This window comes from Mandrillus leucophaeus, unplaced genomic scaffold (genome assembly GCF_000951045.1).
Source record: "Mandrillus leucophaeus isolate KB7577 unplaced genomic scaffold, Mleu.le_1.0 Scaffold302, whole genome shotgun sequence".
NCBI classification, from domain to species: Eukaryota; Metazoa; Chordata; class Mammalia; order Primates; family Cercopithecidae; genus Mandrillus; species Mandrillus leucophaeus.
Window position 1 is genome coordinate 2288638 of NW_012103166.1, and position 12004 is coordinate 2300641.

A 12004-nucleotide genomic window follows, 5' to 3' on the forward strand; every position below is an offset into this window, starting at 1 on the left:
AACAAAGATCAAAAGAGACAAAGAAGGCCATTACATAATGGTAAAGGGAATCAATGCAACAAGAAGAGCTAAGTATCCTAAATATATATGTACCCAATACAGGAGCACCCAGATTCATAGAGCAAGTTCTCAGAGACCTACAAAGAGACTTAGACTTGCACACAATAATTGTGGGAGACTTTAACACCCCACTGTCAATATTAGATCAATGAGACAGAAAATTAACAAGGATATTAAGGCCTTGAACTCAGGTCTGGATCAAGTGGACCTAATAGACATCTATAGAACTGTCCACCCCAAATCAACAGAATATACATTCTTCTCAGCACCACATTGCACTTATTCCAAAATTGACCACATAGTTGAAAGTAAAGCACTCCTCAGCAAATGTAAAAGAGCAGAAATCACAACAAACTTTCTCTCAGACCAAAGTGCAATCAAATTAGAACTCAGGATTAAGAAACTCACTCAAAACCACACAATTACTTGGAAACTGAGCAACCTGCTCCTGAATGACTAATGGGGAAATAATGAAATTAAGGCAGAAATAAATAAGTTCTTTGAAACAAATGAGAGCAAAGACATAATGTACCAGAATCTCTGGAACACAGCTAAAGCAGTGTTTAGAGGGAGATTTATAGCACTAAATGCCCACAGGAAAAAGTGGGAAAGATCTAAAATTGACACCCTAGCATCACAATTTTACTTCTCTTTTAAAATTTCTTTTTTGGTATGTCTTCTTTTGATAAATGTCTATGTAAGGCTTCTGGCCATTTTAAAAATTGGATTATTAGATTAATTTCCTATAGAGTTTTTTGAGCTGTTTATAATTAGCTTCTTAGTCCATTGTCAGGTGAGTAGTTTTCAGATATTCTTTCCCATTCTGTGGGTTGTCTCTGCAGTTTATTGATTGTTTCCTTGGGTTGTGCAGAAGCTTTTTAACTTGATGTGATCACATTTGTCCATTTTGCTTTAGTTGCCTGTTACTGTAGTGTATTAATCAAGAACTTTTTGCACAGACTAATGCCCTGGAGAATTTCCCAATGTTTTCTTGCAGTAGTTTTATAGTTTGAGATCCTAGACTTAAGCCTTTAATCCACTTTAATTTGATTTTTGTATAAAAGAAGAGATAGTGGTCTAGTTTTATTCTTCTGCATATGGACATCCAGTTTTCCCAGCACCATTTATTGAAGACAGTGTCTTTTTCCCAATATTTGTCATTTGCACCTTTGTTAAAATTGAGTTCCCTGTAGGTGTGTGAATTTGTTTCCGGATTCTCTATTCTGTTTCATTGATCTGTGTGTCTGTTTTTATGTCAGTACAATGTTGTTTTGGTTACTATAGCTCTGTATCTAATTTGAAGTCAGGTAATGTGATTCCCCTAGATTTTTTCTTTTTGCTCAGGAGAACTTTGGCTATTCTGAGTCTTCTGTGATTTCATATAAATTTTAGGATCGTTTTTCCTATTTCTGTGAAGCATGCCATTGGTATTTTCATAGAAATTGCATTGAATGTGTAGATTGCTTTGGGTAGTATGGATATTTTAATAATATTGATTCTTCCTGTTCAGGAATGTGGAATAATTTTTCTTTCTTTTTTTTTTTTTTTTGTCTCCTTTTCAATTACTTGCATCAGTCTTTTATATGTTTGATTGTAGAGATCTTTCACTTCTTTGGTTAAGTTAGTTCCTAGACAGTTAATTTTATTTGTGGCCATTATACATGGGATTTTTTCTTTTTTTTTTTTTCTTTTTTTTTTTCAGATGGAGTCTTGCTCTGTCACCCAGGCTGGAGTGCAATGGTGCATTCTGGGCCCACCACAACCTCCGCCTCTCAGGTTCAAGCAATTCATCTGCCTCAACCTCCCACGTAGCTCCCGCAACAATAGGTCTTGACTTTTTACCCAATTTGCCCATATATGTCTTTTAATTGGGGCATTTAGCCCATTTACATGTAAAGTTTATATTGTCATGTGTGAATTTGGTCCTGTCATTGTGATACTGGCTGGTTATTTTGTCCATTAGTTGATGGTAACTGGGATTACAGACGCCCACCACCATGCTCAGCTAATTTTTGTATTTTTAGTAGAGATGGGTTTTCACTATGTTGGCCGGGCTGGTCTCGAACTCCTAACCTCAGGTGATCCACCCGCCTCAGCCTCCCAAAGTGCTGTGTTTATAGGGCATGATCCGCCACACCCAGCTGGGATTACTTTTTAAATTCTTTTTTTCCGATTGTTCACTGTTGGTATGTAGAGATGCTACTAATTTTTGTATGCGGCTTTTGTATCCTGCAAACTTTACCAAATTTGTTTATCAGTTCTAAGAGTTCTTTGGTAGAGTCTTGAGGTTTTTCCAAATATAAAATCATATCATCTGCAAACAATAATAATTTGATTTCTTCCTTTCCAATTTGGATGTCCTCTACTTATTTCTCTTGTCTGAATGCTTCTCCTTTATTTTTTGGAATAGTTTGAATAGAATTAGTATTAGTTCTTCTTTCCATGTTTGGTAAAATTTAGCAGTGAAGGCATTGGGTCCCTGGCTTTTTTTCGTGGAAGACATTTTATTATGGTTTCAATCTTGTTAATTGTTTTTGGTCTGTTTGGGTTTTGGATTTCTTCATGGTTTCATCTTGGTAGGTTCTATGTGTCTGGGAATGTATCTATGTCTTCTAGATTTTCCAATTTATTGGCATATTATCATTCACAGTAGCCATGATGATAATTTTCATTATCAGTTGTAATATTTCCTTTTTCATCTCTGATTTTATTTATTTGGGTCTTCTATGTTTTCTCCTAGTCTGGCTAAAGATTTACCAATTTTCTTTTTTTTTTTTTTTTGAGACTGAGTCTCACTCCGTTGCCCAGGCTGGAGTGCAGTGGCGCAATCTTGGCTCACGGCAAGCTCCGCCTCCCAGGTTCACGTCATCCTCCTGCCGCAGCCTCCTGAGTAGCTGGGACTACAGGCGCCCACCACCATGCCTGGCTAATTTTTTGCATTTTTAGTACAGACGGGGTTTCATCGTCTTAGCCAGGATGGTCTCGATCTCCTGACCTTGTGATCTGCCTGCCTCGGGCTCCCAAAGTGCTGGGATCACAGGTGTGAGCCCCTGCACCCAGCCCCAATTTTCTTTATATTTACAACTTAACACTGTTTCTATAAACAAAAGAAAAAGCAAAAAGAAAACTAATAAAAACACTACAATTTAATTTTATCCTCCCACATTTTAACATTTTGCTGTTTCTCTTTATGTCTTATTGTACTATGTCTTGAAAAGCTGTTGTAGTTATTTTTGATTGATTCATCATTTGTTTTTTCTGCTTAACACAAGAGTAGTTTACAGTCCACCATTACGTTATATTATTCTGTGTTTTTCTATATGGTTATTATAACCGGTGCCTTTTTTGTACCTTCAGATGATTTCTTCTTTCTTATTAGCATTTCTTTCTTTCAGATTGAAGTATTTCCTTTAGCGTTGTTTTCAGAGATAGACCTGGTGTTGATGAAATCTTTTGTTTTTATGGGAAAGTCTTTATTTTTCCTTCATACTTGATGGATATTTTTGTGGGATATATTATACTAGGGTAATTTTCTTCACCTTCAGCACTTTAAATATGTCATTCCATTCTTTCCTGGCCTATAAGGTTTCCACTGAAAAGACTGCTACCAGACATATTGGAGCTCCATTGTATGTTACATGTTTCTTTTCTTTTTCTGCTTTCAAGATCCTTTTTAAATTTTTGACCTTTGGAAGTTTGATTATTAAATGCCTTGAGGAAGTCTTATTTGGGTTGAATCTGCTTGGTGTTCTATTACATTCCTGTACTTGAATATTAATATATTTCTTTAGGTTTGAGAAGGTCTCTGATATTATCCCTTTGAATAAACTTTCTACTCATTGCATAGGGCCCTTCTTTTCAGGGCAGTGGTTTCCCCCAGGTCCCAGGCATACCCAAAGATGCTGTCTGGGAGCCAGGGATTGGAGTCAAAAACCTTAGCAGTTTACCTGATGTTCTATTCTACTGTAGCTAAGCTGGCACTCAAACAACACATAGTCCTTCCAGTTCTCCCCTTCTTTTATAACAGGCAGAGGAGCCTCTGCCCACTGCCGTCATCACCTTTGGTTAATGAGGGGTTCTGTGAGGCCACTGCCAATATTTACTTAAAGTCCAAGGCTCTTCTGTCAGCTTTTGGTGAATGCTGCCTGGCCTGGGGTTCACCCTTCAGGCTGATAGGCTCCCGTCTGACCCAGGGCAAGTCCAGAAATGTTGTCCAAAAGCCTATGCCTGGGCTTCAGGACTCCAAGAGCTTACTTGTTTCTCTCTCTCACCATGGTTAAGCTGGTGCCGAAGGTGCAGGAGAAAGTCCACTTTACTTTTCCCTTTGCTTTTCTCCAACAGGAGTCCTTCACCATAGCATAGCCACAAGAGCTGGGAATGTGCTGGGTCACATCTGACCTGAAGCCAGCACATCTCAGAACCCAAGGCCCACAGTGTACACCTTGGGTACCATTGCTGGTTATTCAAGGTCCAAGGGTTCTTTAGTCAGCAGGTGATTAATTCTGCCAGGAGTGGTTCTTTCCCTTCAAGAGAATAGGTTCCCTTTTGGCACAGGGTGAGAAATGTCTAGGAACAAGGACCTGGAATGGGAACCTCATGACTCGTCCTAGTGCCCTATACTGCTGTGCCTGAGCTGGTATTCAAGATGCAGGACAGTATCTTCTTTACTCTTTGCTCTCCTCCCCTTAAGCAGATGAAAGGAGTCACTTTTGCTGCTGCAAGCAGCACTGCCTAGAGTTGGGGCATGGCTAGTGCAAACACTACCTTAGCTGCAACAGCTAATGTCTTCCTATGTTATGTGTCACTCTGGTCTACTGGCTCTTAGCCCATCTCAGCACTAGGAGTCACCTAGGAATATCAGTTCTTATGTCCTAGACTGCCTTCAAGATTACCTAGGACCCCAAAGCACTTCAGCCACAGTGGCAAAGCTTGCCCAGAAACTCAAGTTTTGACTACTGGAATAGGCAATTCCCCTCTGCCTTGGGCTGGTCTAAATGCCCCCTCCATGAACCAGCACTAGCTGAGCCCAGCACAGATTTATTCTCCAATGGGACAAGGTAGTAGTGAGTTCAATGTAAAGTCCCCAAGTTTGTATCCTCTCTCTCTCCCCAAAGTGCAAAGATTTCTTTTCTGTGCTGCATGGCCATTGCCAGGGGTAGGGTTGGGGTGGCATTAGTGATTCAAGATTCTCTCTCCTGTCCTTCTCAATGCCTCTCTTGGTGATGTGAAGTTAAAACTATGTACTGTGATTACTCACCTGATTTTTGGTTCTGTTGACAGTGTTTTTCTGTGTGTATATAGTTGCTAAAATGTGGTGTTGCAGCGAGAGGGATGAATGATGTAGTCTTCTAATCTGCCATATTGCTCTGCCCTGATTACTATTTCTTTATTAAAGTTCCCATTTTGTTCATGTATTGTTCTCCTGATTTCGTTTGGCTGTATATCTGTGTTCTCTGGTGTTTCGTTGAGCTTATTTTGAATTATTAAAAATTATTTTGAAGTCTCTGTCAGGCGATGTATAGAACTCAGTTTCTACTGGGTCAGCTGCTGGAGACTTCCTAGTCCTTTGGTGTTGTTTGGTTTGTCTCATTTTTCATGATCTGTGTAGCCTTGCATTTGGTGTCTATGCATTTGAAAGTGCAAATACCTCTTCCAGGTTTTACAGACTGGTTTGGGAAGGTAAAAAAGTTCTTATAGTTCTTCTCTTGGCTCTTTACATTGATGGGGTTGTCTCTTGTATGACATTTGAATGAAGATGGAACTGAGGGATACTTGGGCAGGAAGGATTACCCCTGGACCATGGCTGAGAAGTGCTGGAATAAAGTCAATGAGATGCTTCAGGGTCCACACTCAAGACCAAGATCTGCAGATCTGCCTCAGATGGCACAAACGTGCATGCTTCCTTCTGGGACCCTGTGTAGGCAGAACTGTTCCTGAACCACAGCTGAAAATACCTGTATCCATGTTACAGGGCCATTTGAAGACCTACGGTCTGACTGCAGTTGATGGGTCTGCCTACTGGGACACGGATGTGGCTTCTAATGGGTTCCCAGGAAAACAGGACTACTTTGGGGCCATGGCACAGAGTAACTAGAACCAAGTAACAGGACCTCTTTAAAATCTGTGGTTGGACCAAGTTCTGCAGGTTTCACTCTGGGGACAGACAGGCATATCTCCTGATGGGTCTCTCTGACGGTAGGATTTCTCTTGGACCACAGCTACGATGATCAAAAGCTGGGTTGCAGGGACTCTTTAAGATCTATGACTGAACCAAAATCTACAAGTCTGTCTCTGGGGACATGAACTGGTATATTTCCCAGCAGGTCCCTGAGTGGGCAGAACTACATCCAGACTGCAGCTAAAAAGCACTGGACTCAGATTACAGGGCCATCTCAAGATCTTCAGGCAGTCAAAAGCCAGTAGTTCTGCCTCCAGGAACACAGATGGATGTGTCTTCTCCCATGTCTTTTGCAGGTACTGCTAACTGCAGGACCAACGCCAAATGAGGCTTTGGCTAAATCCACAAGGAGATGGGGCTGTTTCTCGGCTTATAACCAAAAGACTATTGAGCCTTCCACTAGGTATGATCTAGTCCTCTCAAAATGAACCTCCTCAGTCATGCTCCACTGGGGTTGTGCAAACCCTTACTTGAATACCAAAGCTCCCACAAAGGCATCTTTTTGTCCATGAATGGCTGCCGACTTATTATTGCTGTGGGGGAGAGATAAGCAGGGGCTATTTTGTTATTTTAATTCCTTTAATCAATAATAATTTGACCTTTTAAAAATTTCATCTTATTTATGTTTTTAAAAATAGAGTAATCTGTCTTGTAGAATTTCCCACATTTTAGATTTGATTGATTGCTTTCTGAGAGTATCATGTAACTTTTAAGTATATCATCAAATTTCCAGTAAGCTGATAGTTAAAAGGCTTGGTGAATTTTAGGTTAATTTTGTTGTTGATGGTATTCTTCTTGCATTACATAACAAGGCACGTGATAGTTCATGGTTGTACTTTAAATGATGCTACAACTGATTAATGCAATCAAGTTTGTTAGTCTCTTTCTTCATTTAAATTCTCCCAACAACTTTTCAACTCATGGTTTGAACAGCTATTAATGGTTAAGTGTCTGGATGTGGTATTTCATTGAAGGTTGCTAAATGGTGATTTCTTATTTTTTTATTTCCTCTGCATTTATGAGATGAAACTGTTATTTAGAGACAACTGTCCCTCATCAACTATTTGCTTACACTGAACTTTGTCCATACAGGAAAGACAGAATAGATATTTGAATTTTTTTATTATTAATTTTCAAAATAATTATATTCAATGGTGACTAATAAATTGTTCTAGTGTAATTACAAACTCAAATGATCTTATCTTTGATTATTTGGGGTCCTTTAAATTAGCTTCTTTGTTTCTTTGACATGATTGTAGGTTTTGATAACTTCTTGCTTTCAGGTACAATATGTCCAAATCTTGCACATTTACATTTCCTGCCCAAATATAGGTTCAGCTATTTTTCTTAGGAATCTTGGATCCTTTAAAGTATAAATGGCACTTAGAGATCAGAATATGGGCACTAAAGGTACTAATTGCTACTAAGTTGCCATTGCTTTTAGTTGTTTTCAGTGGATAGTGCTAAAAATACGTAATTTTTTACAAGGGGAAAATAAATCATATTTCTCTACATACCTTTCCAATTTAAAAGAAAGATTATGGTTTTTAAATAACACTATTTAAACTATTGTTTTATTTGTATCTCTTTTCTTCTGTCCTGAACATCTTGGATCATTGTAATATTAACATAGTGTTTGTTCTCTCACTCACTCTATAGAGCAGCTCATTAATTCCATATCTCCTCCACTTTCCTTATCAGGTCTCTCACACTCTGGGACTACTGTGCACCCATGCTAATCATCTTGGGGCTGGCTACCAGACAACTGGAGACAGCCCCTATGTCCTGGGTGCTTGAGAAATTATTCAAATTATCCAACCCACAGCAAGTGTATGAAACCTATCTAACCTCATCTCTCTTGCCGTACAAAAGCTGCCCACTACAGATTCAGCTTGCTGTTAGCCTATTCTGAGCTAACTCCCTATGCGGCACTGCATACGGAGTTCTCTCTTTTGGTCCAGTAAGTAACACGGACTTCTGCCTTTCAACTATTCAAGTGTCATCATGTTGGGTACTATCAACAAAATAATTTTTAAATCTTATAAAACTAACTCTCTCTGAGTTTCAAAATAACACCAATATGACTATTCTGAATGAGATAAATAAATTGTAGGTATCTTTGTGGTTATTTTGTTTTTAGAATAATTCCCACTAGGGAAGTTCAGCCCAAATACTGTGTTTTTCAAAATTCATCCCATGAAATAATTTTTGTAAAGTTTTGTCAATAATTTGATACATAATTAGGCTAATGTGTTACAGCTTGCTGTAATTTTAGGAATTTCTTTGCTTTTTTAAAAAATAATTTTCTCTTTAAATTATGCAATGTAATTATGTAGTTGCAAAGTTAAATATATAAAACAAGATATATTAAGGGAAGTATACCTTTGACAATTGCCACCAAATTCTCTCCCATTCTGTCTTTTCACTATACGTTTCCTTTTTTACTAGTTTTTGGTTTCTCATCTCTATTTCTTTATGTATATGTACACCCACACACAGGCATGTACATATATTATTTTCCTTAACTTTTTTCTCATTAAAGGTATAACCCTATGCACACTCTTCTACACCTGGCTTTCATAATTAATATTTTTCTGAAGATGACTTCATACAATATAGATCCATTGTTCTCATTCCTTTTTTAAAAAAATAAACTTTATAGTTTAGAACACTTTTAAATTTACAGAAAAATTGCAAAGGTGGAACGGAGAGTGCTCTTATACCATGCACCCACTTTCTTCTATTATTAATATGTTCATTACCGTTAATGAACACAGACTGAGAAGTTATCACTAATGAAAATCCATATTTTATTCAGATTTTCTTCATTTTTATCTATTGTCTTTTTTCTTTTCCAGGATTCCATCCAGGATACCACATTTCATTTAGTTGTCATTTCTCCTTAAACTTCTCTTGGTTGTGATGGTTTCTTAGATTGTCTTTGTTTTTCATGACCTTGACCATTTTGAAGGCTACTAGACAGGTGAAGAATGTCTCTCTTTTGGGATTTGTCTGATGTTTGCCAAATGATTGACTGTTAATGCATATTTTGGAGGAACATCATAGAGGGGTAGCACCAATTTTATGATATCACATCTAGGTATATACTGTCAACATGACTTATCACAGTTTATATTGACCTTAATCACGTATCTGAGGCAGTCCACTATAAAGCTACTTTTTCCCCTTTTACACACAGTAATTTTTGGAAAAAAAGCATTTAGCATAGCTTACCCTTGGAGTGAAGGGATAGGCTCTATTTCCTTGGGAGCTTAGGATCTGCATACATTATCTGAAATTCTTTTGCATGGAGGTTTGTCTCTTCTCCCCCATTTATAAATGATTACTCAATCATGTATTTACATTAGTGTAGGCTCATGCATATTTGTTTTATACTTTGGATTATAACCAGATATTATTTTATTTATTTTGTTGCTCACATTGCCTTATGTTTGACTGTTGGAAGCCCTCTTAGTTGGCTTTTGTCCTTTTAAAAAACATCAAAGGAGTGGGTCTCACTTATTTGAACATTCCCCTACTTTTTGCCACAATGAGATACCCCAGCTTCATTTTATATCTTTCCTGCCCCAGTTATAGAATCAGCCATTTCTCCAGTGAACTCCGTTGCTTTTTATTGGAGAATGATATTAGAAATCAAGATCTGGGCACAAGATTTCTATTTGCATGTCATTGCTTCTCAGCCCTTTCAGCTTAGAGAACAAGCAGCTATATGTGGGTATATTAGCACATTTATATATACATATTCATGAATCCTTCTATATATAATCATCTTCATCTATATTATTTCATACCATTGTCTCCAACTTCCTGAATTACCACATGGTTAATTCCAGCTTCCTCCTCTTTCTTATCTTTATATTTTCACTAATGTTGGGAGTTTAGTAACAAATCTGTTAATCTAAGGAAATCAGCTTTATGGATAATAGTACAATGCTTATGGACAGTTTTTTTTAAAACTTTAGTTGACAAAATCCATTCATTTCTGGAGTTATAGTTAGTCAACACTACTTTTCCCCAACTCCTTTCATGAGATTGTTTCATACATTTTTAATACATTCGGATGCCTTTGTCAGTCTGCATTCTATGCTGGGATTCCCTGACCTCTAAAGTAATTATTTTTAGGGCTCACTCTTTGTCATATAAAGTTGTATGGGGTTTTGACTTAGTATAATATTATGTAGCAACTCTTATACTATCATGCAGAATAGTTTACCTCTGTTAAAAGAAAAAAGTTCCCTTCACATCTGGTAATCAGTGACCTATTTCATGGCTTTATAGTTTTATCTTTTCCAGAATGTTATAAAATTGGAATTGTACAGTGTATTAGTCCATTTGCATTGATATGAAGGAGTACTTGAGACTGGGTAATATATAAAGAAAAGAGACTCATTTTGGCTTACGGTTCTGCAGGCTATAGAGGAAGCATGGTAATGACGTCTGCTCCTGGTAAAAGCCTCAGGAAGCTTCCACTTAGCGCAGAAGGTAAAGGGGAAACCAGTGTATCACGTGGCAAGTGCAACAGCAAGAGAAAAACAGGGAGGTGGTGCCATACTTTTTTAAACAATGAGGTCTCGTGTGAACTCAGAGCAAGAACTCACTCATTACTGTGAGGAGGGCACCACACCATTCCTGACGGGTCCACCCCCATGACCCAAACACCTCCCACCAGGCCCCACCTCCATTGGGGATTACATTTTAACATGAGATGTGGAGGGGAACATCCTAACCATATCATTTTTCCCCCTGGTCCCCCAAATCCCATGTTCTTCTCACATTGAAAATTGATCTTGATTACTTGGAGGTTTTAGCAATTATGAAGAGGTTTCTGTTAATGTTTGTGAGGAGGTTCTTGTATAGACACAGGTTTTCAATTCAGTTAGATAAATCCTTAGAAGTATAATCATTGAATCATATAGTAAGAGTGACACTGGTGAAGTTAATTTTAATAATATACTTTACTTAACTCAATATATCCCAAATATCTTCATTTCAACATATAATTCATTTAGAAATTATCAATAAGATGCATTCTATTATTTTTTTGTACAAGACCTTTGTAATCCAGGGTGTATTTTGTAGCCTCAACACATTTCAATTTGGACTATTCACAATTTAAGTTTTCAATAGCCACATACGGTTAGTGACTGCTGTCCTGGTAGGAATGCTATGGGCTAGAATTTTTTTTTAAGCTTATAGAGAATGTTGGAAGAGAGAGATTCTATTTTTAATTCTGCTGGCAATGGTATAAATTTGTTACATTTTTATTTTAATCTATAGCTCTCAAATTATTAATGTCAAAAACAATTTGTGAATGTCCTTATATATTGTGAGGAGTTAGTATTTTTATATTTCCCCCAATTCTCATTTTCCAATTTTTATTAATTTAGTCTAGACTTATGGTTCCAATCTGTTATTGCTGATATTTTAGCCACACCGAATACATTTTAATACTAGTTTTTGACTATTACTTATAATTTTGGTTTATCAAACCCTATACTTTCATGAGGGTATCAAAATTACCTCAGTAATTTTTTGTTGTATCACAGTGAGGCACTTATACAAGATTTTTAGAATAAGGGACTATGATATATTAACCCCTAACAAGCATCCCATGGTAAACTCATTTTTGTTTCTTCTATTTTTGTTGTGGGCCTTTTCTCCAATTATTAATTTTTGTTTTTAATTATTATGGGTATATAACAGGTATATTTATTGATGAAGTATATGTGATGTTTTAATATAGCA